This window comes from Gorilla gorilla, chromosome X (assembly GCF_029281585.2).
Source record: "Gorilla gorilla gorilla isolate KB3781 chromosome X, NHGRI_mGorGor1-v2.1_pri, whole genome shotgun sequence".
NCBI lineage: Eukaryota > Metazoa > Chordata > Mammalia > Primates > Hominidae > Gorilla > Gorilla gorilla.
Genome location: NC_073247.2, coordinates 34,636,304 through 34,660,763, shown reverse-complemented (window position 1 = coordinate 34,660,763; position 24,460 = coordinate 34,636,304). Strand labels below are relative to the sequence as shown.

The following is a 24,460-nucleotide window of genomic DNA, read 5'->3' as shown; positions in this document are numbered from 1 at the left end:
AGCCGAGAGTGCGCCACTGCACTCCACCTTGGGCGACAGAGCGAGACCCGCTCTCAAAAAAAAAAAACAAAAAAAAGAGCATTTCAATTTTTTTAAATAGCATCCAATTATAGTCTAGAGAAAATTTTATAGTTTTTAGTGTATATATTATAAAAATAGATTAAATATGAATGAGCTAAGCCTCTAACTTAAATTTTTAAATGTCAGAATGAATGCAAATAAAGCAGAAGGAAAATATTAACCACAGGAGTAGAAATACAAAGGATCAATAAAAATAACTATGTTAAAAATCCAATAATAAAGGCAGTTACTGGCAATACTGATCAGACAAAAAGGAACAAACTAACAAAATTAGGTTTTTAAAAGTCATCAGGGAAATCTGTATTTTATAACAATGCATTTGAAATTTAATATTTTTCTAGAAAATTGTTCATTTTGTATAAATGACCAAAAAAAACTCAAGAACAGCTAAAAAAAGACTTATCATCATGAAAGAAACAATTAACAAATCAGAAACCACAAATTTACACTCAAAAGACACCAAGCACAGATAATCTCACAGATGGGTTCTTACTTTTAAGAAACAGATCGTCTCGCTCGGACACGGTGGCTCATGTCTGTAATCCCAGTACTTTGGGAGGTCAAGGTAGGCCCATCACCTGAGGTCAGGAGTTCGAGACCAGACCTGAGGCCTGGCCAACATGGTGAAACCCGTCTCTACTAAAAACTACAAAAATTAGCCAGGCATGGTGGCGGGCACCTGTAATCCAGCTACTCAGGAGGCTGAGGCAGGAGAATCACTTGAACCAGGGAGGCAGAGATTGCAGTGAGCCGAGATCGTGCCACTGCACTCCAGCCTGGGCGACAGAGAGAGATTCTGTCTCCAAAAAAGAAAAGAAACAGATTGTCTCTATTAAACAGCAACTGTTTAAAAAAAAAAAAAAAGAAAAAAGAAAAAAATACTCCCCAATTTATCTTATGAGGTTAATACAACTTTGTTATCCAAACAAGATTATATAAAAAAGGAAAAGTACATGGCAATAACAAAGATATGCGAATATCCGGGAATCGAAAAATAGTTTAAAATAGAAAATGTAGGACCCACGCTGTAGCTCATGCCTATAATCCCAGCTCTTTTGGAGGCCCAGGCAGGACAACTGCTTGAGACCAGGAGTTCAAGACTAGCCTGTGCAACAAGGCAAGACCGTCTCTACAAAAAAAATAAAAAATCAGGCCAGCATGGTGGCACATGCCTATGGTCCCAGCTACTTGGGAGGCTGAGGTGGGAGGATGGCTTGAGCCCAGAAGGTCAAGACTGCAGTGAGCCATGCACTCCCACCTGGGCGACAGAGCAAGACCCCATCTCAAAATGAAAAATAAAAAAAACTAAAAATAAAATAGAAGATTAATGGACTTCATCACGCCAATAGATGTAGCAAAAGCATTAGCAAAATTAAACTCCTGCTCACAGTAGAAACTCTAAAATGATAAGTAAAAGAGAACTGCAACTAAAAAATATCATCCAGCCTGGCCAGGATGGTGAAACCCTATCTCTACTAAAAATACAAAAAAAAAAAAAAAAAATTAGCCGGGCATGGTGGCACATGCCTGTAGTCCCAGGTACCTGGGAGGCTGAGGCAGGAGAAGGGCTTGAACCCAGGAGGCGGAGGTTGCAGTGAGCCGAGATCGCACCATTGCACTCCAGCCTGGGCGACAGAGCAAGACCCCGGCTCAAAAAAAATAAATAAATAAAAATATCATCAGCACCCCCTCTCAAAAAAGCCCACTACAATATCATATTTAATGATAAAACATTAGAAGCACTCCATTAAAGTAACTAGAGAAGGATGCCCATTATCAATGCTTCTACTGAACACTTCAATAGAGGAATTAGTCAATGCAGTAAAACCAGAACAAGAAATAGGAGGCAAGAAGGAATGGAAAAGAAGAAATAAAATTGTATTATTCACAGACATGAAAACTATATACAAAAGAATTATGAACTGTGTTTTTTTGTTTTTGGTTTGTTTTGTTTGTTTGTTTGAGACAAAGTCCACCCGTCTCGGCCTCCCAAAGTGCTGGGGTTACAGGCGTGAACCACCACACCCGGCCATGAACTGTTATTACTACTACATTTCACTGACTCTGAAGATACCAATTGTAAGCTGTACCCTCATTTTACATGACTAAGAAAAAAACATTGCCAATTAAACTGATACAGTATTTTCTTATTATCTAGGATTTTCATTCTAGATTTATCAAGACAATTCAGACTTATATCATATCTTGTGTATACAGAAGCAAAAGAAATTGGCCGGGCGCAGGGGCTCATGCCTGTAATCCTAGCACTTTGGGAGGCCGAGGCGGGCAGATTGCCTGGGTTCAGGAGTTCGAGAACAGCCTGGGAAACACAGTGAAACCCTGTCTCGACTAAAATACAAAAAATTAGCTGGGCGTGGCAGCGTGCACCTGTAGTCCCAGCTACTCGGGACGCTGAGGCAGGAGAATTGCTTGAACCCGGGAGGCGGAGGTTGCAGTGAGCTGAGATCGTGCCACTGCACTCCAGCCTGGGCAACAGAAAAAAAAGAAGCAAACTAAATTGGTAAGGTATTCCTACAACTTCACATTCAAGGTCCTACTATGGATTGCTCTTCCACTCAAAACTGTTCAACTGTTGCTAACAATATTGTGCTCTGCCAGTAAGAGTGTTGGTGATGCAGCACTTCTTAAAATGATCCATTATTATTTATGGGATTTTCTTTCAAGGCAGACACCCACTTTGCAATTTCTTCCGCCTCCAGTTTTATTGTTTGGCATGAAATAACAATACAGCAATGCACATACTCATTTAAAGTGATGACAAAATGAAGAGCCCTGACCAAGTTTGTGCATGTGCAGGCAATGATAACTACATCATGACTGCTGCCTAGACAACAGTGATTATAGGACACCATCAAAGATCTATTTTGACTTCAGATATGTGAAGATGAAGGGGGGAAAAGTGTACCTCAGAATCTATGAAATATGATGAGAGTTCAGCAAGGTTACGTGATCAATACATATAAGTCAACAGTGATCCTTATACATCAGCAATAATAGAAACTATAACTAAAAGAAAATCCTATTCACAATGACAACAAAAATTACACAGTATCTAACAAAAATATCTAACAAAAGTTGTGCAAGAGCTTTATGAAAAGTAGTAGCACATACCCAGAATTCAAATCCCAGCTCTATTAGCATTTATCTACATGAATCTATGTATTTATTCTATAAATTTGAGGCAAATATAAAAATCCAACAGTTTTCACAGAAAATGACAAACTAACCCCAAAATAAGCAAAGGGAGGAAAACAGCTAAAATAATCCTGAAGGAAAAGAAGATATACTCAGTTTTAATTATAAAGCTATTATTAAGGCCAGGCGCAGTGGCTCACGCCTATAATCCCAGCACTTTGAGAGGCCGAGGTGGGCAGATCATGAGGTCAGGAGATCGAGACCATCCTGGCTAACACGGTGAAACCCTGTCTCTACTAAAAATACAAAAAATTAGCCAGGCGTGGTTGCGGGCGCCTGTAGTCCCAGCTACTCGGGAGGCTGAGGCAGGAGAATGGCGTGAGCCCAGGAGGTGGAGCTTGCAGTGAGCTGAGATCGCACCACTGCACTCCAGCCTGGGCGACAGAGCAAAACTCCGTCTCAAAAAAAAAAAAGGCTATTATTAAATCAGGATAGTATAGATATAGAGATAGGCAAACAGACCAATGAAACCAAAAGAGAGAAACTAAAAACAGATACATATGTGGGAATATGATATACCTCAGGAGTTGCACTATAAATCAGTGGGGAGAAACGCTGAACCATTTGATAAATCCACATGAAAAAGATATTAGATTCCTACATCACACAATATACAAAAAACTCCGGTGAATTAATGACCTAAATATGAAAAAGCACAGTATCATTACAACCTTGGGGTAAGGGAAGAATGTATTGAAGACATAAGAAAACACAAGCCATAAATGAAAAAAACTGAGAACTGGCTACCATCATATTAAGAAGTCCTACATAAAAAACTTTCCACAAACAGAGCTAAAAGCCAAGCCACAGACCAGGAAAAGATATTTTCAGTGTATATAATCACAAATTAGTATCCAGAATATAAAACCCATAAACCAGCCAGCCACAGTGGCTCACACCTGTAATCCCAGCACTTTCAGAGGACAAGGAGGGCCAATCACTTGAGGTCAGGAGTTCGAGACAAGCCTGGCCAACATGGTGAAACCCCGTCTCTACTGAAAGCACAAAAATTAACCGGGCATGGTGGCAGGCGTCTGTTATCCCAGCTACTCAGGAGGCTGAGGCAGGACAATTGCTTGAACCTGGGAGGCAGAGGCTACAGTGAGCCCAGACCACGTGCCACTGCACTCCAGCCTGGGCAACAGAGCAAGACTCCATCTCAAATAAATAAATAAATAAATAAAACCCATATACCAATAAGGAGGAGGCAACAATCCAACAGAAAAATGAACCAAAGGTATGCACAAGCAATTCATAGAAAACTCTGATGGCCGATAAATACATGGGGAAAAAAGGTCAACCTCACTAGTAATCTTAGAAATGCAAAATGAAAATAGCAAGGAGATGCCATTTATACCCAACAGATTGGGAAAAAATTGCAAAATCTAATCCTTTGGCAGTGATTTGGAGAAACGGGATCAAACACAGCGGGAGTGTCAAATAGAAGACAATTTGCCATTTTGGCAATTCCCAGTAAAGTTGACAATGCACAGACTTCTTAAATGAAGCAATTCTACTTCTACTATATGTATATAATCCCAAGAAAGACAAACCATGTATAAGGATGTTCATAGCAGTAGTGTTTGAAATTCAGAAACTGCAAACAGCCTATCGGTCCCTCCAAGAAGAAAAGATAAATAAACCACAGTATATTTATACACTGAAATACAAATAAAATGAATGGAATCAGTAGTTTTCAAACTTCGTGGTCTCAGGACTCCTTTGCACTCTTAAAAATTAAGGATCACAATAAAATTTAAAAAACAAAACAAAAAACAAAAATTAAGAACCACAAAGAGTTTTTATGTGGGTCGTATCTATAGATGTATATCATACTAGAAATTAAAACTGAGATATTTAAAAGCACTTATTAACCCATAAAAATACTTTTTTTCTTTATTCCTTTTTTCCCTTGTTATTTTTTAAAACTCTTATTTTAGGTTCGGGAGTACATGTGCAGGTTTGTTACATGGGTAAACTTCTGTCACGGGGGTTTATTGTACAGATTATTTCATCACCCAGGTATTTAAGCCCAGTACCCAATAGTTATCTCTTCTGATCCTCTCTCTCCTCCCTCCCTTCACCCTCTAGTAGACCCCCAGTGTCTCGTTTCCTTCTTTGTGTTCATCAGTTAGCTCCCACCTGTATGTGAGAATATTCGGTATTTGGTTTTCTGTTCCTGCGTTAGTTTGCTAAGGATAATAGCCTCCAGCTCCATCCATGTTTCCGCAAAAGACACGATCTCGTTCTTTTTTATGGCTGCATATTTATTTTAAAATAACTATTTTTCTAAACAAAAAAAAATAGTAAAACAAGTGGCACTGTTTTACATTTTTGCAAATCTCTTTCATGTCTGGCTTAATAGAAACCGGCTGGATTCCCACAAGTGTTTCTGCATTCTATCTATTATGACATCATATGTCATGTAGCCTCTGTACAGTATTCCTATAGTGTACAGGAAAATGTGGGTGAAAAGAGCAAATAAAAAGTATTATGAAAATAGTTTTGACCTCATGGACCCCCTGAAAGAATCTTAGGGATCCCCAGGAAGCCCTGGAGCACACTTTGAAAACTGCTGGACTAAACACATTACATGGATAAATCTCAAAAACACACTGTTAAGTAAAAATAATATATAAGGTATGGTTATGATACTGTTTATGTAAAGTTAAACACACAAGCAATACCTGATATTTTGGTACATACATATTGGGACAGATGGTTACTTCTGGCGAAAAGAAGACAGGAAGGGGATGGGGAGGGACCCTTTGAATCTGTGAGATTTTATTTCTTTAAACAACAAAAAGATATGAATCAAATATGTAGCAAAATATTAAGATCTCTTAAATCTGGGTGATTCTGATTTTCAGTAATTTTAAAATATTCCATAAAACTTTTTAAATATATTTTTAAATGCCTAATGGCTGTGTACTTCAAGGCCACACAATTTCCTTAGAGTATACTTCCTTTGAGTAAAATACAATTACAAGATACCTGGGTTTTATAAAATGTTGTCTGGAAAAATAACTTGGCAGGAATAAGAATAGGCTGGCCATATTCCAATCAGATAAGGGGTGGTGGGAGTGGTTACTCCTTGACCTGGTGCCCTAATAAGTGTGCCTTAATATGTATGTCCCTTAGTCAAAAAACACACTGACTGGATACCTGATTTTGAACAGCTGAAAACTATTAACTACGTAGAATTCTCTGCACCCAGTAACCGAAATTATTGCTTTGAGAGATAATGGTCCATATGCCAGGTACTGCTTGGAGACAAAGATAAATCAGAACTTGTCTCTATATTCACAGTGTAGAAGGAAAAAATATAAACACACAGTTCAAATATAATACATTAAATGCTAAATTAAGGGGAATCCCACCATAGAAGACAGAGAAGGCACAGAGAGTTTCTGAAACACAGAGCACTTTTATATAACACACCTGTTAACATGCTGTGCAAGTTTCCCAATTTGGGAAATACTGGATTTAAGAATAAGTGGGGTGAAAAGAAAGTGAAGACAGGTGAGGCTTTTGCAAGATGAGCAAATCTAGGAATATTTGTAAAGAGAGGTTAATGATGCAAGAGACGGCATCACGCACACAGCTTGGTCCCTAAGGAGGCAGCCAGGGTGAAGAGCAGGCTCAGAGCAGCAGTGGGGCTTGTGAGACAGCAATCCCTCCTGCAACCTCCCCTGCGGCAAAAGGAGGAAGGCCTAGGTGAAGACAGGAAAGGCATGAAGGGGAAGGGAGGGGAGACTTGGCTCTTTATCAGATGGCCATCTACCCTTCTCAGTGAAGTGAAAGATTGGGTAATCTTTGCTGAAGGTGAGAGATTTCAAGGACCCGTTGAGTAGTTTTAAGAGTGAAAAAAAGTTTGGAATTGCCAGTGTACACAAAAACAAATAATACAAAGAAGATTATCAGTGACAGTATCAGTCTAAATGGGTTAAGTGAGAGTAAGCATTTGCAATGAGAGTAAGCATTTACAAAAAGCAATGTGGAAAAAAAAATTTGTAACACATTCGTGAGCATGTTTTTTTAAAAAAAGAAATCTGCATCTATCTGAAAAATACACAGAAATTAAAAACTAACACCTTATTTATCCAGGGTGGTTGGGTTCCAAGGTGTTCCACCAGTCAGTTTTCCAAAGTTTCAAGGTCTACCCTTTCAGGCAAAAATAATTTTATATTTAACCATTTCTAATTGAAACTAAACTACACACTTACCTGTCTTAATCACACAACTTGACTCTAATCTTAATCTTGAACATCCACTGTTGCTGTACTGCGCAGCAAAACAATTCTATCTTCTTAATAGTTCTTCTATGTCTTTCCCAGCTGTCAAAATATAAAAGCACCTGGTTCTTCTAAGTTTATGTTTACCCTTAACACCTCAACAACCACAGCCCGCCTTCTCAACTTGCTTCTAGTCAGCCTCATGCAATGCACTATTTCTCGAACTTTTCTAAACCACAGCCCTTTATGATAAACATGAGACTCTCATTCCCTCCAGCCCTTTCATGGAGCACCGCTGCTCATGACCTGTTACAGTCTAGAAAAACGGAAAAACTGAAAATGGGTATCTATGCCACCTAAAGGTTTCCATCATAAAATTCTAGGAAACAGGCAGGGCACGGTGGTTCCTGCCTGTAATCCCAGCACTTTGGGAGGTCAAGGCAGGCAGATCACTTGAGTTCAGGAGTTCGAGACCAGCCTGGCCAACATGAAACCCTGTCTCTACTAAAAATACAAAAATTAACCAGGCATGGTGGCAGGGTCCTGTAATCCCAGCTACTCGGGAGGCTGAGGCAGGAGAATCACTTGAACCCGGGAGGCAGAGGTTGCAATGAGCCAAGATCACACCACTGCACTCCAGCCTGGGCAACAGAGTGAGATTCAGTCTCAAAAAAAAAAAAAAAAAAATTACCACGGGAATACTCATTTCTCATTTTCGTCAAATAACCCACAGCACTAGTCCTGTACTTTTCAACCATGGTAAATGAAACGTTAGAAACCCCTCCCTATTTGTGTACCATAGAAATTCTGACAACTCTGAGCAAAAGATTATTTCGGATGAGAAATCAGGATAGAAAAAAGGAGCAGCTGTCTTAATAGAGACGCATCGTTCCAAAAGTAGCAAAATTTGCTTAACTTCTGAACATTCTTGTAATCGTTCTGATAATGAAAACACTGATCAACTTACTACTCTCATTATTTTTCAACTTTGAAACTTTTCCTAGTCCAATGGAACTACTAAGTACCGTAAAGCACAGCTCAGGGAACAGACGGCAGTGAGAGGCGGGCAGAGGGAGGCGGGAGAACGGCTTGAGCCCAGGAGTTCGAGACCAGCCTGGGGCAATATAGCAAGAACCTGTCTCAAAATAAAAAATAAGTAAATAACAAGGTGCAGCTCAGGTGTGCCATCACTCTTCTAGTTGAGGGCACCCCCGCTGCCTACCCCATTGAGTATAAGCCCCTCCACCTGGCAAGCAAGCTCTTCTGCAATCTAACTTTTCTAGCCTGAATTCCCACCACTCCCCTACCTATACCATCCATTTTTGCCAACCTGTAAATACTTACTGTTTACTGAAGAAGCTTCACCCTTGAAACGTCCTTTCTCCACCTCCACCTCTACCTAACAAAGTCCTACCCATCCCTCGGTAACCTTCTCAAAATGCCACCTATTAATACTTCAGGAACCCGTCCCTCCCTGATCCTCCAATGGCAACCTTGCTTCCCTCGGAAATCCCAGTAATTAGTTGTACCTCTCACTTTACTGCATTTCACCTTGCCCCACCTACCTCTAAACATGAGACTTCTTGCAGCCACCGTCTGCATTACAAGAACCTTTTTAATGTTTCTTAGCATCTAGCACGGTGCATCGCTAACAGTAGGCTCCGAGTTTATCAAGAAAGTTGTACAGTGTGCAATCAAAAAAGTACGTTAGGGGATGAAACTCCGCCTTAAAACTTCACAAATGAAAAATCGACATACCATGACAGGCAAATGCACAATAAATATGCACCACACTAAGTTGTCCTCCAATAAGAAAATAAAAAACGTCTGCCCTTATTCCTCGATTTAAAAAAATACCAACAGATCACTACTTAAATCGTTTTTCAAGAAAGTTGTTTCCACATAAATGAGTACGAATTATTCAAAATTTTATTCCTCCGCTCTCGTGTTGTGCAATTTTTTTCCCTATAGGACAAAAGAATGGCAAAAACTTTCCCATCAATCTTTATTTTTCTTCCTTTATTCAGATACTCGGGGCGGCAAAGACTGTTGGAAAAACAACTGCATCGAAAGCACCTTAGCAGCCACATATGATTTGACTTAAGCAAAAATAACATTTCCTGGGGTCCCGTATGCCCTGGTAAGCCCAGGTGTCCGGAATGCCACCTGCCCCGACTGCCCTCGGGTGGCTACAGGCGCGGGGGAAGGCGCAGGGCCGGGGGCGCTGAGGGTGAAACGGTCCCGGCGTCCGGGCGGCGGCGGTGGCCGCCTGCGGCAGCTCAGCTGAAACGCAGCAGAAACTGCAGCCAGTCACGGGGCTGCGGGAGGCAAGGCAGGAAGGTGGCGCTGCCGCCGAGCGCCTGGAGCCCGAGCGCTCATCATGGCGGCAAGGGCAATGGCCGCCACGGGGAGCGAGCACGCCCCTCCGCGCGCACACGCCACCGCGCCGGGCCTCCGGGGCCCGTCACCGGCGCCGCTGCCGCCGCCGCCCGCTCTCCCACCCCCCCTCACGGGCTGTAGCGGAATTTTCTCTCCAGACACCGCCTCCAAGATGGCGGCTCCCCCTCCCGGCAACCCCCTCTATCGTCCCCTGCAGCAGGCGCCGAGCCGCCGCCATCTTGTCCCCCGTCCCTCCCCCCCCCTCACCGATATTTACATAGCGAAAATCGGCCCGGCCGGCCTGCGGCCTTCACCTCACGCCTGCAGCCTTCGCCTCCTCGCCAGGCCTCACCCCGGCGCGGTGCCCCAGGTCGGCCGCGGAGCCGACCCGGGGCCCCTCGACCGCCTCCGGCACAACCGGGCGACCCTCCCCCAACCCCCGCCCGCTTACGGAGCGCGCCTCCGCCGCCGCTCGGGGCAGCCGGGCTCCTCCCCGGGCCTAACTGCGGCCTCCTCGGGGCCTGCTCGGCGCCGCGCGCCACGCCGCCCGGCCTAGCGCGGGAGGGCGCCTTGCGGGCCGCCGACCAGGCCGAGACCAGGCCGCTGTGCGCGCACTAGGCCCCGCGGCCGCGGCGGCACCCGGGACTCACCGGACGGACGTGCGGGCGGCCGGCGACGGTGGCGGGTGCTGCAGGCCGGCCTTTCTCTGGAGCACTGGGCCGGGCTCCGGCTGGTGGGGCGGGCGGAGGGAGGGAGGAGGGGCCGAGCTCGGAGCTGACAAAAAGCGGCCCAGCTCCCCGGCACGGGCCCGCCGTCAGCACGTCACGTCACCGCCCGGGAGAGAGACCCAGGAAAATGCGGAAGGGTAGACAGGCCCCCTCCTCCGCCCGGTGGGTCCCTCTGGCACCCCGTGTCGGCGCCGCTCCCGCCCCGCGACCGGGGAGCCTAGTGGCCTCGCTGCGGCGGGGTCTCCGGCGGCCGGAGTCTCCGTGACAGCGCCCCCCTTCTTTCCACCTCCTCCGCGCTCCCGCCCGCCGCCGCCGCCACACACGCGCCGCTGCCGCCGCCGCCTCAGCCGTAAAGCCCGCGCGGGGCCGCGGTCGGCCGACGCCGCGGAGAGGCAGGCGGCCCGGCCGCCCCCCACCATGTCCCGGGGGCCTCCCTGGAGACCTACCGCCTCTCGCGCCGGTCCTGGCCGAGGCTCCAGCTCGAGTTGTTTGCAGGCCCTCAGACCCCCGCCCGCAGTAAATGTGTTTTCTTCATCCCCGTGGCTGGGGAGGAAGATAAATTTAGCAACCCCCGCCGTCCCCTGCCTTCGCTTAAAAAAAAAAAAATCTTTGAAATAAAATGAAAACGGGCTTGCCAGTCTAAATGGGTGTGCGGGAAGGGGGGTGGTGTGGGGGGAGAAGGGTTATCCCTAGAGCACCTACCAGGCCGTCTACTTTTTAAAAATAAGCAGTCAGAGCCAAACTGATTTTATTAGTTTGTACGGGGGAGGGAGATGAGCAAAGTTGCATTTTGAAACGTTTCGCACGTTGCAAAGAACAGGAATTTTCTGTGTATTTTCCTATGTACCCGTGTTTCAGAGCTTGGGAGCCTGTGAAATGTAAGACTGGTGTCATCGTTTCATAAATTATGAATTTTCCACATTCCTTAATAGAGAGGAGCCCAATTGGGTATGGATTTTTTTTTTTTTTTTTAACAAACTGCTTAAACAAGCCTTTTGAAGTTTCAAAAGACTTGGGAGAGAAGGGGAAAATGATTAAACAGCACTTACCAACTTCAAAAATGTGTATTTCGCACTTTACTTAGTTTAAATGTTTATGCTATCTTTCCATGCTGAACTTGGAACCCAAACTCTGTTTTAAAGTTACTAGGGAAAAGTTAAATAGTGGAGTCTTCACATTAATCTGGAATCTGGCATGCTATCCTTTAACACAGCACTAAATGTTAAAGGCATTTTTAAACAATAAGAAACACAAAAATTATAAAGCAAATAGTATACTGGTGTGAAATCTCTTTAAATACAGAGGCCACGTATTTTAGTTGCCTGACATAACTCTTTAAAACTCCCAGAATGCAATTTGTCCCTTCCCTCAGACATCTCTCAATCACAAATGCTTTCAAAAAGGAAAAACAAAAGTAGAGTAAGAAGAAATCTCTGAGCATGCACTGGATGATAATTTTCCTCTCGGGGCTTTAGTCTGAATTTTTCCAAGCGATTAAATTTCCTTTCAAAAATAGTAACAGCATGTATTCATTGTTTATAAAAATTACATCAGGCTGTGATAGACTTTCACAGAAAGACATTTCACAGAAAGGTAAATGAAACTAAGCAATGTTGTTTCAATCAAAAAAAAATGAGAAATAGCTTGTGTGCCCACATTAATATTTCTTGCACTCCCAGACTGGAGTGCAATGGCGTGATCTTGGCTCACTGAACCTCTGCCTTCGGGGTTCAAGCGATTCTCCTGCCTCAGCCTCCCGAGTAGCTGGGATTACAGGCACGTGCCACCACGCCTGGCTAATTTTTCTATTTTTTTAGTAGAGATGGGGTTTCACCATGTTGGCCAGGCTGGTCTCCAACTCCTGACCTCAGGTAATCCACCCGCCTCGGCCTCCCAAAGTGCTGGGATTACAGGCGTGAGCCACCGTGCCCGGCCGCCCACATTAATAGTTCAAAACATTGATAACCAGCGTTTAAGTACTTTCCAAGGGCCTCAGTGTGATGCTACGGTATGGCAAGAATGGAGGCCAGGTTCCCTGGTTCAGTCCTGTAATCACAGCACTTTGGGAGGCCGAGGCGAGAGGATCACTTGAGCCCAGGAGTTCAAGACTGGCCTGGGTAACATGGTGAGACCTCGTCTCTATTAAAAAAAAAAAGAAGAAGAATAGAGCCTCACTTCATCCATGCAACTGTAAGCAGCATGTTCAAGACAGAAAAACCTAATGTCACCATTCTTGTTAGTTTTTCCATAATTACCATCAAAAATACTTATACATCCACCAGTGTAAAGCACTTAAGAAAACAGTGTCCAAGGAGCATGAAAGAAAAAGAAGTTTTCTCAGTTTAAAAGATCACAAGTAGTTTAGGGATTGATACTTTCAAAAAGCCCTTTGTCATTACTTTTCATACAGGAAGAGACTGTTAACTTTGGTGGGAAACAAAGGATGGCCTAGTTCTATTAGATTAGATAAACCTTTATTAAAGTCCAGCAAACTTTATAAAGTCCAGTTATTTTATAGATGACTATACAGATAAGGTCAACTATATTTTTTTTAGTTAAAAAAAGGTAAAGTAATTTGTACTTTAAGCCCATTTATGGAAGTCTGTAAAGAACATTGTTTAACTGGTAAAAGAACAATGGTAAAAATCATTTCACTAGAAGTACACTTAGTATTATACTCATGGTAAAGTGAAGATGAAAAGGAAGTGTAAACAGCAGAGATCAGAAATTGTTTGATGTGACAAAATACAAAATGCATTTTATGAAAGTACTCACAATAGGACCTTGAGGACACCTAAGATCCTTGAAAGCATTTGGTAATTAAGCACCAGACATCTTGCACTTAAAGGACCTACTGCAGCCTATCTTGCCTTGATAATTGTTTTCGTATTAGGGACCTTTAGAATTCTGGGCACAGGAAGTAACAAAGATGTGCTTGCCCTTGGGGAACTCGAATAAGGAGGCTGTGTAAGGCAAAATAAAAACATTCCTAACTACTTTCATTTTCTCACTTAAGTAAACATAATAAAAGGAAATTTTATCTAGGGAGGTCGAGAGCAGAACATTTCAAAAGAGAATGCTATGAATACAAAATAGCTGGTTTCAAAGCAGTAAAAGGAATTTTGATTACGTGCTAAAATGTATTTGTTCCTTCAGAGCTGTTAATGTACATCAGATAGTTAAAAGCATTTACTCAAGGTTTTGACAGTGTTTTAATAACTTAACTAAAAATCTCTGACATGTTTATAGGTCCTTGAGCCAGAAACGATAGAAGGCCTTTCAATCATTTTTCCAGAGAAAGATTAGTCAGAAAAGAAGCTGTTGATTTTCACTCCACATCAGAGACTGATGGGAATTCAAATAAGAAGCAATAAATTATTGGCTTATGAGAAAATGTAGACCTTCTTGAATAAAGTTGTGGTAATTCTTTTTTTTTTTGTATCCCAAACATTGAAAAATATTTATCTTCCCCTAGAAAGGCCCTAGTTTTATTGAACTAAGCATGCCCTATAAAAATTAACCATTTATCTGATACCTGATACTTAGGTTATACTTAGTGTGAGCAAGTTGCATCTTCTGTTGGAATTCAGTTGGCCATAGTTAATGCCAAGTAAGAATTTTTCATCTGAGCCCTTAAGCCACACACTCTCCCCAAGGAGAATAATTTTAAAATAAACAATGACTGGCAAATAGGTGATTTTCAAGCGGTGCTTTTTACATGAGTCATTAGTCGAACAAGACATTGTTTAATTCCTGAAAATAATAGCCTAATTCTTCATGGATTATAAATCACAGGGCACAGCAAACAAACTAGCTCCACTAAAGAGATAAAAAAATCAATATAGAGGCCTAGAAACAATGAGCAGTAGCAGTGAGCACCCCTGGTGTCCAAGTTGGGGCCTCTGCAGTTTCCCACCAAAGGAAAGGGAGAAGTGATTGATTCCAGTGTTGGAGCAGGAAAGTATAAGATAAGCCAGGAACATCTCCTTATAGCAGAAAGCAAAAGAAGAAAGTGTCCAAGCTTACTAGGTTGTCTAACATTAAGAAAATTTGGATGTCAAAAAAAAATTGCTATGGAGTGAAACATAGTGGATATGTTAATGAATTTATGAGACTTTAAAAATGATCAACTAGTGGTGATGGTTGCACAACTTTGTAAATGTACTAGAAATTAGTGACGTATGTATGCTTTAAAAGGGTGAACTTGATAGTATAAGAGTCATATTTCAATTTTTTAAGTGATCACTTTTGGAGAATGCTAGGGAACCAACTCAATATTTTGAAAACTAGTGAAGGAAAAGAGATGAAGCCTGTAAGATCTACTCCTCAGAGTAACCAAATAGTTGACGAAGGAACCTTCCTTTTAATAGAAGTATTCCAACTAATACATGAAGAAGTCCTGATGAAATTAGAATATCACCATTTTGGATTTTGTCGACCGCAAAATATCACCATTTTGCAACATCTAATGAATTAATGGACCTTGGCAATGATCATCAGTGGCTGCTAAGCAGAGAGAAAACCAGAAATATGCCTCAAGATGGAAGGACAAAATGCTACTAGACAAAAAAAAAAAAAAAAAATCGAACCTGAGTTTGATCAACCTTCTAGCTCTAACTACCAGTTTACAGGAAATACAGGAAACAGAGAAACATATCAATGAAACCACAGGGATGCGGTCGACAAAATCCAGTTGATGAGAAACTCTAAAGGACAAATGAAAGATAAGAATAAACAAATAAATTATAAGAAAACAAATTATAAGAAAAATTCAACATTTAACAAATACATTTCTTCAACAAACAAATTATTAGAAAAAAATAGGAGGGGAATCAATAGATTAGAAAAGACTTAAAAGACATGTTCATCAATGGCAGTGTATGAACTTCATTTCATTTTTTTTTCTTGTGGCAGGGTCTCTCTCTGTTGCCCAGGCTGGAGTGTAGTAGTGCAATCACGGCACACTGCAGCCTCGACCTCCCAGGCTCAAGTGATCCTTCCACCTCAGCCTCTTGAGTAGCTGGGACTGCAGGTGCACACCAGCACACCCAGGTAATTTTCGTATTTTTCGTAGAGACAGGGTTTTGCCATGTTGCCCAGGCTGGTCTTGAACTGGACTCAAGTGATCCACCTGCATCGGCCTCCCAAAGTGGGGGGATTACAGGCACAAGCCACGGCACCTGGTTCATTTCAATCTTGATTCAAACAAACTGTAGGTAAGGTGCGGTGGCGCATGCTGTAATCCTAGCACTTTGGGAGGCCAGTGAGCTCAGGAGTTCAAGACTAGCCTGGACAACATGATGGAACCCCACCTCTACAAGTACAAAAAAATTAGCCAGGCACGGTGGGGCTCCTGTAGTCCCAGCTACTCAAGAAGCAGAGGTTGGGAGGATCGCTTGAGCCCGGGAGGTTGAGGCTGCAGTGAGCTGAGATCATGGCACTGCACTCCAGCCTGGGAGACAGAATGAGACCCTGTCTCAAAAAAAAAAATAAAATAAATAAATAAATAAATAAAAACAAAAAACTAAAAATATGAGACAATTGGAGAAATATGAACACTGGATTTTGTCAATACTGACTGGATACATGCTCATATAAACAAATTATTGTAATGTTAATTCATTTAGATATAATGATGGTGTGATTATGTCTAAAAACTAGTCCTTATCGGCCAGGCACAGCGGCTCACGCCTGTTATCCTAGCACTTTGGGAGGCCGAGGTGGGCAGATCACGAGGTCAGGAGTTCGAGACCAGCCTGGCCAACATGGTGAAACCCCATCTCTACTAAAAATACAAAAAATTAGCCAGGCGTGGTGGTGAGTGCCTGTAACCCCAGCTACTCAGGAGGCTGAGGCAGGAGGGTCACTTGAGCCCAGGAGGCAGAGGTTGCAGTGAACTGAGATTGTACCACTGTACTCCAGCCTGGGTGACAGAGTGAGACTCCATCTCAAAAAAAAAAAGATCTGCCGTTACCAACGCGGGTGAACATCGTCCAATCCATTGAGGGCCTAAACAGAACAAAAATTCAGAGGAAAGGTGAATTCTCTTCTTGAGCTGCCCTGGGACATTGGAGCTCCTGGTTTTCAGGCCTTTGGACTCAGATCAAATTACACCACCAGTTTGCCTTGTTCTCCAGCTTGCATAAAGCAGACTGTAAGACTGCTTGGCCTCCATAATCACATAAGACAATTCTCATAATAAATCTCCTCTTATATATCTATGTATATATCTTATTGACTCTGTTTCTCTCTGGAGAACCCTGACTGATACAGTAGGTATGGGATAGGGCCAGTTTAACCAGGAGTCTTGGTGATACACAGACAAGTCATCCACACACCAATAACACTTTAAGAAATATTAGTACATCCTTGTAAATGCCTCTTGCCCACATGTATAAGAGTTTTTCTTGGAGTATAAATAAGTAAAATTTCAGAATATGGCACATTTTCAATATTACTCTCCAAAATGACTATCCTAATAAACATTCCCTCCAGCAGAATATGAGAATTCCCAATTCGCTACTCCTTCATAACTCTTGATGTGCTCATAATTTTTCACAATCTAATAAGTGAGAAATGGTAAAATTGTTTTAATTGACATTTCCTTGATAACAAGTAAGTTCAAGGTATCTTTCACTCTTTATTAGCTATAGTTTTCCTCATCTGAAAATTGCCTTGGAATAACCTTTGTCTGTTTTTCTATTGTTCTTATTCATTTGTAGAAATACTTTCTACATTCTGAATATACTTCTTTGCTAATTATGTATGTTACAAATATCATTTCCTTGTCTGCTGCTTGTCTTTTAACTAACTTTGTCTAAGGTAGTTTTTCTAGTTGCACATCTTAAAGTCAATTAAAATCCTGGGGAACTTTTTTTTTTTACATGAGACAGGGTCTCACTATGTTGCCCAGGCTGGTCTCGAACTCCTGGCCTCAAAAGAGATCCCCCCGCCTTGGCCTCCCAAAGTGCTGGGATTACAGGCATGAGCCACAACACCCAGCCAAATTAATGTCTTTTTATTTATTTAGTTAGTTAGTTAGTTGGTTAGAGACAGGAGTTTTGCCCTTTCGCCCAGGCTGGAGTGAAGTGGCAGGATCACACCTCACTGCAACCTCTGGTTCCCAGGTTCAAGTGATTCTCATGCCTCAGCCTCCCAAGTAGCTGGGATTACAGGTGCGCACCACCACACCTAGCTAATTTTTGTATTTTTAGTAAAGACAGGGTTTCTCCATATTGGCCAGGCTGGTCTTGAACTCCTGACCTCAGGTGATCCTCAGCCTCCCAAAGTGCTAGGATTACAGGCATGAGCCACCGTACCCGGCCCCAAATTAATATCTTTAAATCTACCAATACCACTATACATTTTGTGGAATTAAGAAATTTGCTGTAGGCACATGACCAGTAAGTACTTTAGTGCTGGTACATGCTTGGACTTTCTGGGTTTTTTGTTGTGGTTGTTGTTGTTTGTTTTGTTTTGTTTTTGAGACGAGTCTTGCTCTGTTGCCCAGGCTGGAGTGCAGTGGCGCAATCTCGGCTCACTGCAAGTTCCGCCTCCTGGGTTCACACCATTCTCCTGCCTCAGCCTCCCAAATAGCTGGGACTACAGGCGCCCGCCACCACACTCAGCTAATTTTTTGTATTTTTAGTAGAGACGGGGTTTCACCATGTTAGCCAGGATGGTCTTGATCTCCTGACCTCGTGATCCGCCCACCTTGGCCTCCCAAAGTGCTGGGATTACAGGCGTGAGCCACTGTGCCCGGCCGACTTTCTGTTTTTGTCCTAAATTTTCTTTTCTTTAAAACCTTCCTTACCAAAAATACATCTTCATATCTATAACTTTCTTCACATCTCTCCTCTACTTTCTGGTTCCTTTCTACCTTGTTTCCTGAATAACATTTTGAAGTCTGTAATTTGAATTAATCTTCAGATAACTTCTGAATTAGATAAAATTATTCTTTCAATAAAACCACATTTTCTTGGGCACATATTATATACAGAATTATATCTTAACTAGAATTCTTTTCCTTAGTAACTTTAAATTTAGTGAAAACCTGGGAAGCAAGAAATCCTGAGCTGCCTATCACATATTAGCATTTTATAGATGAGAACCATTCCACAATTTTTAGAAACATGTTTCCCCATATCATAATCTTTTCTTAATGGGAAATGACCCAGACATCCAATGAGCAGCAAAAATAACTTTAAGATTTTAAGTTACACAAGAAGTTCACCTATAGCACTTACTCATTGATATTTTGTTTTTAGCAGTTTAGGTTATTTATAAATCATTTCCTTGTTATCTATTTTACAAACTGTGAATATCAGGTGTTCACCTTTTAAGAACCTTAAAGGTAACTACATGGGCATTTTCACCACTAACTCAGAATATTCTGCTGTTTTTTTTTTTTTCATTAAACCAATAATATTAAATTAGTCTTACTTACTTAAAAATGTGCATAAAGGTCATTTTGTTTTGGCTGGGTTTATAGTTTTATAACCTTCTGTGCCAAACCCTGATATCTCAAGATATCTAGCAGAGACAAATATAAAACCCAAACAAAAATGTATGCTGACAACTCTGAAGACATTTCTATTTTTATTTTACCAATAATTTTATTTATTTATATTTATTTGTTTGTTTTTTGAGACAGAGTCTCCATCTGTTACCCAGGCTGGATTGCAGTGGCGCCATCTCGGCTCACTGCAACCTCCACCTCCTGGGTTCAAGCGATTCTCCTGCTTCAGCCTCCCAAGTAGCTGGGACTACAGGCACCCACCGCCATGCCTGGCTAATTTTTGTGTTTTTAGTAGAGACGGGGTTTCACCATGTTGGCCAGGCTGGTCTCAAACTCCTGACCTCCAATGATCTGACCGCCTCGGCCTCCCAAAGTGCTAGGATTACAGATGTGAGCCACCGGGCCCAGCCTCAGTTGGGCTTGTTCAACCTGCAAATGGGAATTCCTTTACAAATTTCCCAAACTGAAAGGAGCAGATCCTGCTGTCTGGGCCCACAAAGTGCACTCATCCTATCTGGATGCAGTTGTCAAATTTCAAAGACTGTTGTTCCGAGGCAATCAGGAACCCTGTTGGGGCTGGCTGCAGAGGGGCCAGAGAGAAGGAAACTCACCTCCAGCCTAAATTGGGTGGGCAGCTGCTTAGGAGGGCTTCTGAGACTCCCAGCAGCCCACTGCAGCCAAGCCACAAGCAAAGCACACTGGGTCAGGGAACCAAAATCTGTTACTAAAACACCAGGGGCTCCATCTAGGTTCTGCTGCTCGTGCACAGAAAGACAAATCACTGAGACAACAATGATTGCCAAGGAAGAAGGTTTTAATCAGGTGCTGCAGCCAAGGAGATGGAAGATCAGTCTCAAGTCCATCTCCCTGACCAACTAAAATTAGGGGTTTATATAGCAGGAAAGAAATGTTAACTATGTATGGGAAAACAGAGGAAGCAATCATGATGAATGAGGGTGTCTTAACGTCTGGATGCAATGATCTGGTGGGTTTCAGTTATTTGATACCTTTTGAAAGGCTTGGTATCCCATTGCCTAGATCTGGTAAGTTTCAAGTTTTAAGACCAGAAAGGTCAATTTCTATGTTTATCAAAAAAAAACAAAACAAAAAAAAAACCTGTCTTGGCCAGGTGCAGTGGCTCATGCCTGTAATCCCAGCACTTTGGGAGGCCGAGGCAGGCGGATCACCTCGGATCACCTGAGGTCAGGAGTTCGAGACCAGCCTGGCCAACATGGTGAAACCTGGTCTCTACCAAAAATACAAAAATTAGCTGGACGGGGTGGCAGGCACCTGTAATCCCAGCTATGTGGGAGGCTGAGGCAGGAGAATTGCTTGAAGCTGGGAGGCTGAGGTTGCAGTGAGCCAAGATGGCGCCACTGCACTCCAGGCTGAGTGACAGAGGGAGACACCGTCTCAAAAAAACAACCAATCAAAAAAACTGTCTATGGGACTGTTAGGTTGGTTTCAATATTAGCTTATCATTTTCTTTCCATGTGAGATCTTTTTCCAGTTTTTTTGTTTTTGGGTTTTGTTGTTGTTGTTGTTGTTGTTTTGTTGTTGTTTGAGACAGAGTCTTGCTCTGTAGCCCAGGCTGGAGTGTAGTGGCACAATCTCAGCTCACTGCAGCCCTGAGCTTCCAGGCTCAAGCAATCCTCCCACCTCAGCCTCCAGAGTAGCTGGGACTACAGGAGTGCACCACCACACCGGCAAATTTTTGTGTTTTTTGTAGAGATGTGTTTCGCCATGTTGCCCAGGCTGGTCTTGAACCACTGGACTCAAACGATCCACCCACCTCGGCCTCCCAAAGTGCTGGGATTACAGGCATGAGCCTCTGGATCTGGCCTTTTTCCAGTTTTCATATTAAGGTTAATGTAGCCTCTTAAATGAGTTGGATAGCATTCTCTTTTATTATTGTTATTATTGTTATTTAAATAATTAAGATAAGGGTTTTCTGTTTTCTTGTGGGTTGAGCAACACTCTCCTATAAAACCCTCTGGGCCTGGTTGTATTTTGTTTATGTGTGTGACTATTTTAGGTGATTAAGCATTTTCACTATTTTATCAGTTCATTAATAGTCTGTGTCTGAATTCTATTACCTCTTGAATTCATTTCGAAAATTTATATTTTTCTAGAAAAGTGTCTATTTCATTGTGAGTTTTCTAATGCATTTCTATAGAGGAGATCATAATAATGTCCTATGAGTTTTGGCAACTTTACTGTTTCTATCATAGTGTGCCCTTTTTCCTTCGTACTATTGTCTACTATGCCTCTTATTTTCTCAGTTAGTTTTCTAAGTGATTAGCCTATTTTTAATTCTCTTAAATTAATTGACTTTCAGTTTTGATCACCTATTGTTCCTTGTTATCCTTGTTTATAGCATTCTGCTTTTATACCTATTGTTTTCTTCCTTCAATTGTCTTTGAGTTTACTAATATGGTTGCTTATGGCAGTTTGGTAATCGTCCCCCAATATCTTTTTCCCTTTCCTTCAGAGATATGGAATTGTAATTGGACTCAGGACTTCTTATTTAAACTCCATAGTTCTTAATAATCCCCTTTGCCACTACCTGTCATCATATGACCAAGTTCTAACCAATGGAATGGAGGACCACTTCAGGGTCTTTTTTTTTTTTTTCTTTGAGACAGTGTCTCCCTCTTGTCATCCAGGCTGGAGTGCATTGGCACCATGAATCATGACTCATTGCAGCCTGTACCTCCTGGGCTCAAGCGATCCTCCCACCTCAGCCTCCCAAGTAGCTGGAACCACAGGTGTTTGCTGCCACACCCAGCTAATTTTTTTACTTTTTGTAAAGACGGGGTCTCACTATGTTGCCTAGGCTGCTCTTGAACTCCTGGGCCTCTTGAACTCCACATCGGCCTCCCAAAGTGCTGAGTTTATAGGCAGGAGCCATCTCACCCAGCCCAGGTCTTACATTTTTAAAAAATTGTGTGTGCACTCTCTTGAGCTCATTTCCACTGTCTGATACTGAAAGGTGATGACAACCAGATAGTGCTACTTTTGACATGCAAATGAAAGGCTTATGTTGAGTTTGACATAAATGCCTGCCAACCCTGGACCTACCACCTACCACAAGACTATCTTATGAGAAGAAAACAGTGGTCTATCTTATTTAAATTTCTATATTTTGGGGACTCATTGATAAAAGTACTGAGCCTGGCCGGGCGCGGTGGCTCACGCCTGTAATCCCAGCACTTTGGGAGGCTGAGGCGGGTGGATCCCCTGAGGTCAGGAGTTCGAGACCAGCCTAGCCAACACGGTGAAATCCCGTCTCTACTAAAAATACAAAAATTAGCCAGGTGTGATGGTGCGCCCCTGTAATTCCAGCTACTCAGGAGGCTGAGGTGGGAGAATTGCTTGAACCGGGAGGCAGAGGCTGCAGTGAGCTGAGATTCTGCCACTGCACTGCAGCCTGGGTGACAGAGCGATACCCTGTCTCAAAAAACAACAAAAAAGTACTGAGTACTGATTCTCTACCTTTTCTGAACATTCTGATCATTAAGTGTAAATTTTTTTGTCTAATATATGCATTTAAAACTTTAATTTCTATCTAAATACCACCTTTTATCACACAAGCTTTTTTTTTTTTTTTTTTTTAAGACAGAGTCTCACTCTGATGTCCAGGCTGCAGTGCAGTGGCACAGTCATGGCTCACTGCAGTCTCAACCTCCTTGGCTCAAGTCATCCTCTCACCTCTGCCTCCTAAACTGCTAGGATTACAGGCATGAGCTCCCACACCCAGCCCACACAACCTTTCATGGATTCTGTTCTGTTGCTGTTCAGCTCTAAATATTTTGTAATTTTCTTTTCAGTTTCTTTTTTTAACCCAGTCATTATTTAGAAATGTTTTTAAATGTCCCTACTAGGGGCAGGGGAAGGTTATACTTTCATTCTATTATTTATACCAAATTTGATTTCTTGAAGCCAGATAATATGCTCTATATCAGTGCTGTTCAAACCATCTGCAGTGAAAAACCAATTTTAAAAAATTTTCCCATCTATTGCACACTGATATTTCTGTAAGATATAATAAAAATAAATCACTAGAAAAATAAAATTTTAAAATGATGTATAAAATACAAAGCCAAAGTTTTATTGTTAAAGGCAGCAGACATAAAAATATGTTATAAAAGTTTCTAAACACTCTCAATTTCTGTATTTATCTCATCACAGATGGGTAACAAAGAGTTCACTGACTGACACCGCTCTACAAACTATATTTGTAATGGCACTGGGGTTTCTACAATATATATGACATATAATACACAACTACCTTACATAATGACCCTTCAGTTAACATTTGCCAAAGCAGCTCTCGAAACTTATATCACCATTTGAACAAAGACTCCTTTTTTTAATGACATAATGACTTTTCACCCCCAACATATATTTAAATAAATATGCTAAAAGAAGTGATAATTCAACATTAAAGCTTAATGCAAAAATATACTCACCAATTATAGGACATAAGAATTCCTAGTCAGAGACTATCATATGGAACGAATTTGGATCGTGCCCTGTGCTTCAATGAGCCGCAATGTGTTCTGCTTATTTATTTCTTTTAGCATACAGACATCAAGCAAAAGAAATAAACATCCCAAATTGAGAACAAAACAGGAAGAAGCAGCTGGCAGAACTGTGGAAAGTTTTGTAATTCTCGAAAAGGTAAGGCAAGCCAAGGACACAGTAAAATTAAAGTTTCAATGAAGTCTGAATTGTGCATACAAAACTTCAAAGTGCCCTGGCAACAGAGCTCCCACTTTATGGCAATAACATTACATTGTTCTTAAGAATTTCTGAGCTTGAAAAAATAAAAAATAATAAAATAAAATCATTATATTGAGGGAAAATATCACATAAAAACGAAGTAGGTATTAATAGTAAAGAGAGTCAGTATTACGTGATCTCGTCTGGTGAGGAGTTGGGGGTTTTCACCGTAAAGAATGACTTTGTGGGTAGACAAAAAATGGATTATGAAAAAAGGGTTAAACTGAGCCTGCACCCTGGAGCAGAGCTTCGCAAACTTTAATGTGCACACGAATCACCCACGGATGTTGTGGAAATGCTCGTTCTGATTCAGGGGTCCAGGATAAGGCACGAGAGTCTGCGTTTCCAACAGGCTCTCAGGTGCGGCCTTTGGAGCTGCTGGGCTGCACAGCAGGGGTCTCTGGGATCCTGCAGAGCTGTTGCATTTCCCACTGGCTTTGCAGAAAGTCTGTGTCACCAAGTCCTATATCACCCACACCTGCCAGCACCACTGCTAGAAAGACAATGGGGGACCCAGA

The 24,460-nt window shown here is 42.1% G+C and overlaps 1 protein-coding gene across 21 annotated transcripts in view; it reads right to left on the bottom strand.

Annotated features, from left to right (window-relative positions):
* The window catches only part of ZFX (zinc finger protein X-linked), a 65,536-nt gene extending 54,175 nt beyond the window's left edge, over positions 1-11,361 (bottom strand). For 2 of the 21 annotated variants that reach the window (XM_063703083.1, XM_055376392.2), the window contains exons 1-3: positions 10,562-10,923; positions 8,558-8,667; positions 7,524-7,634 (exon numbers count right to left, since the gene is read on the bottom strand). The gene's annotated coding sequence lies outside the window, so the exon portion shown is untranslated. Of the gene's footprint in view, positions 1-7,523; positions 10,028-10,561; positions 10,933-11,085 lie in introns of those variants that run through there. The other 19 variants (XM_055376398.2, XM_019019642.4, XM_055376395.2 and 16 more) reach the window with 14 other exon arrangements.
* Between the last annotated feature and the right edge of the window lie 13,099 nt (positions 11,362-24,460).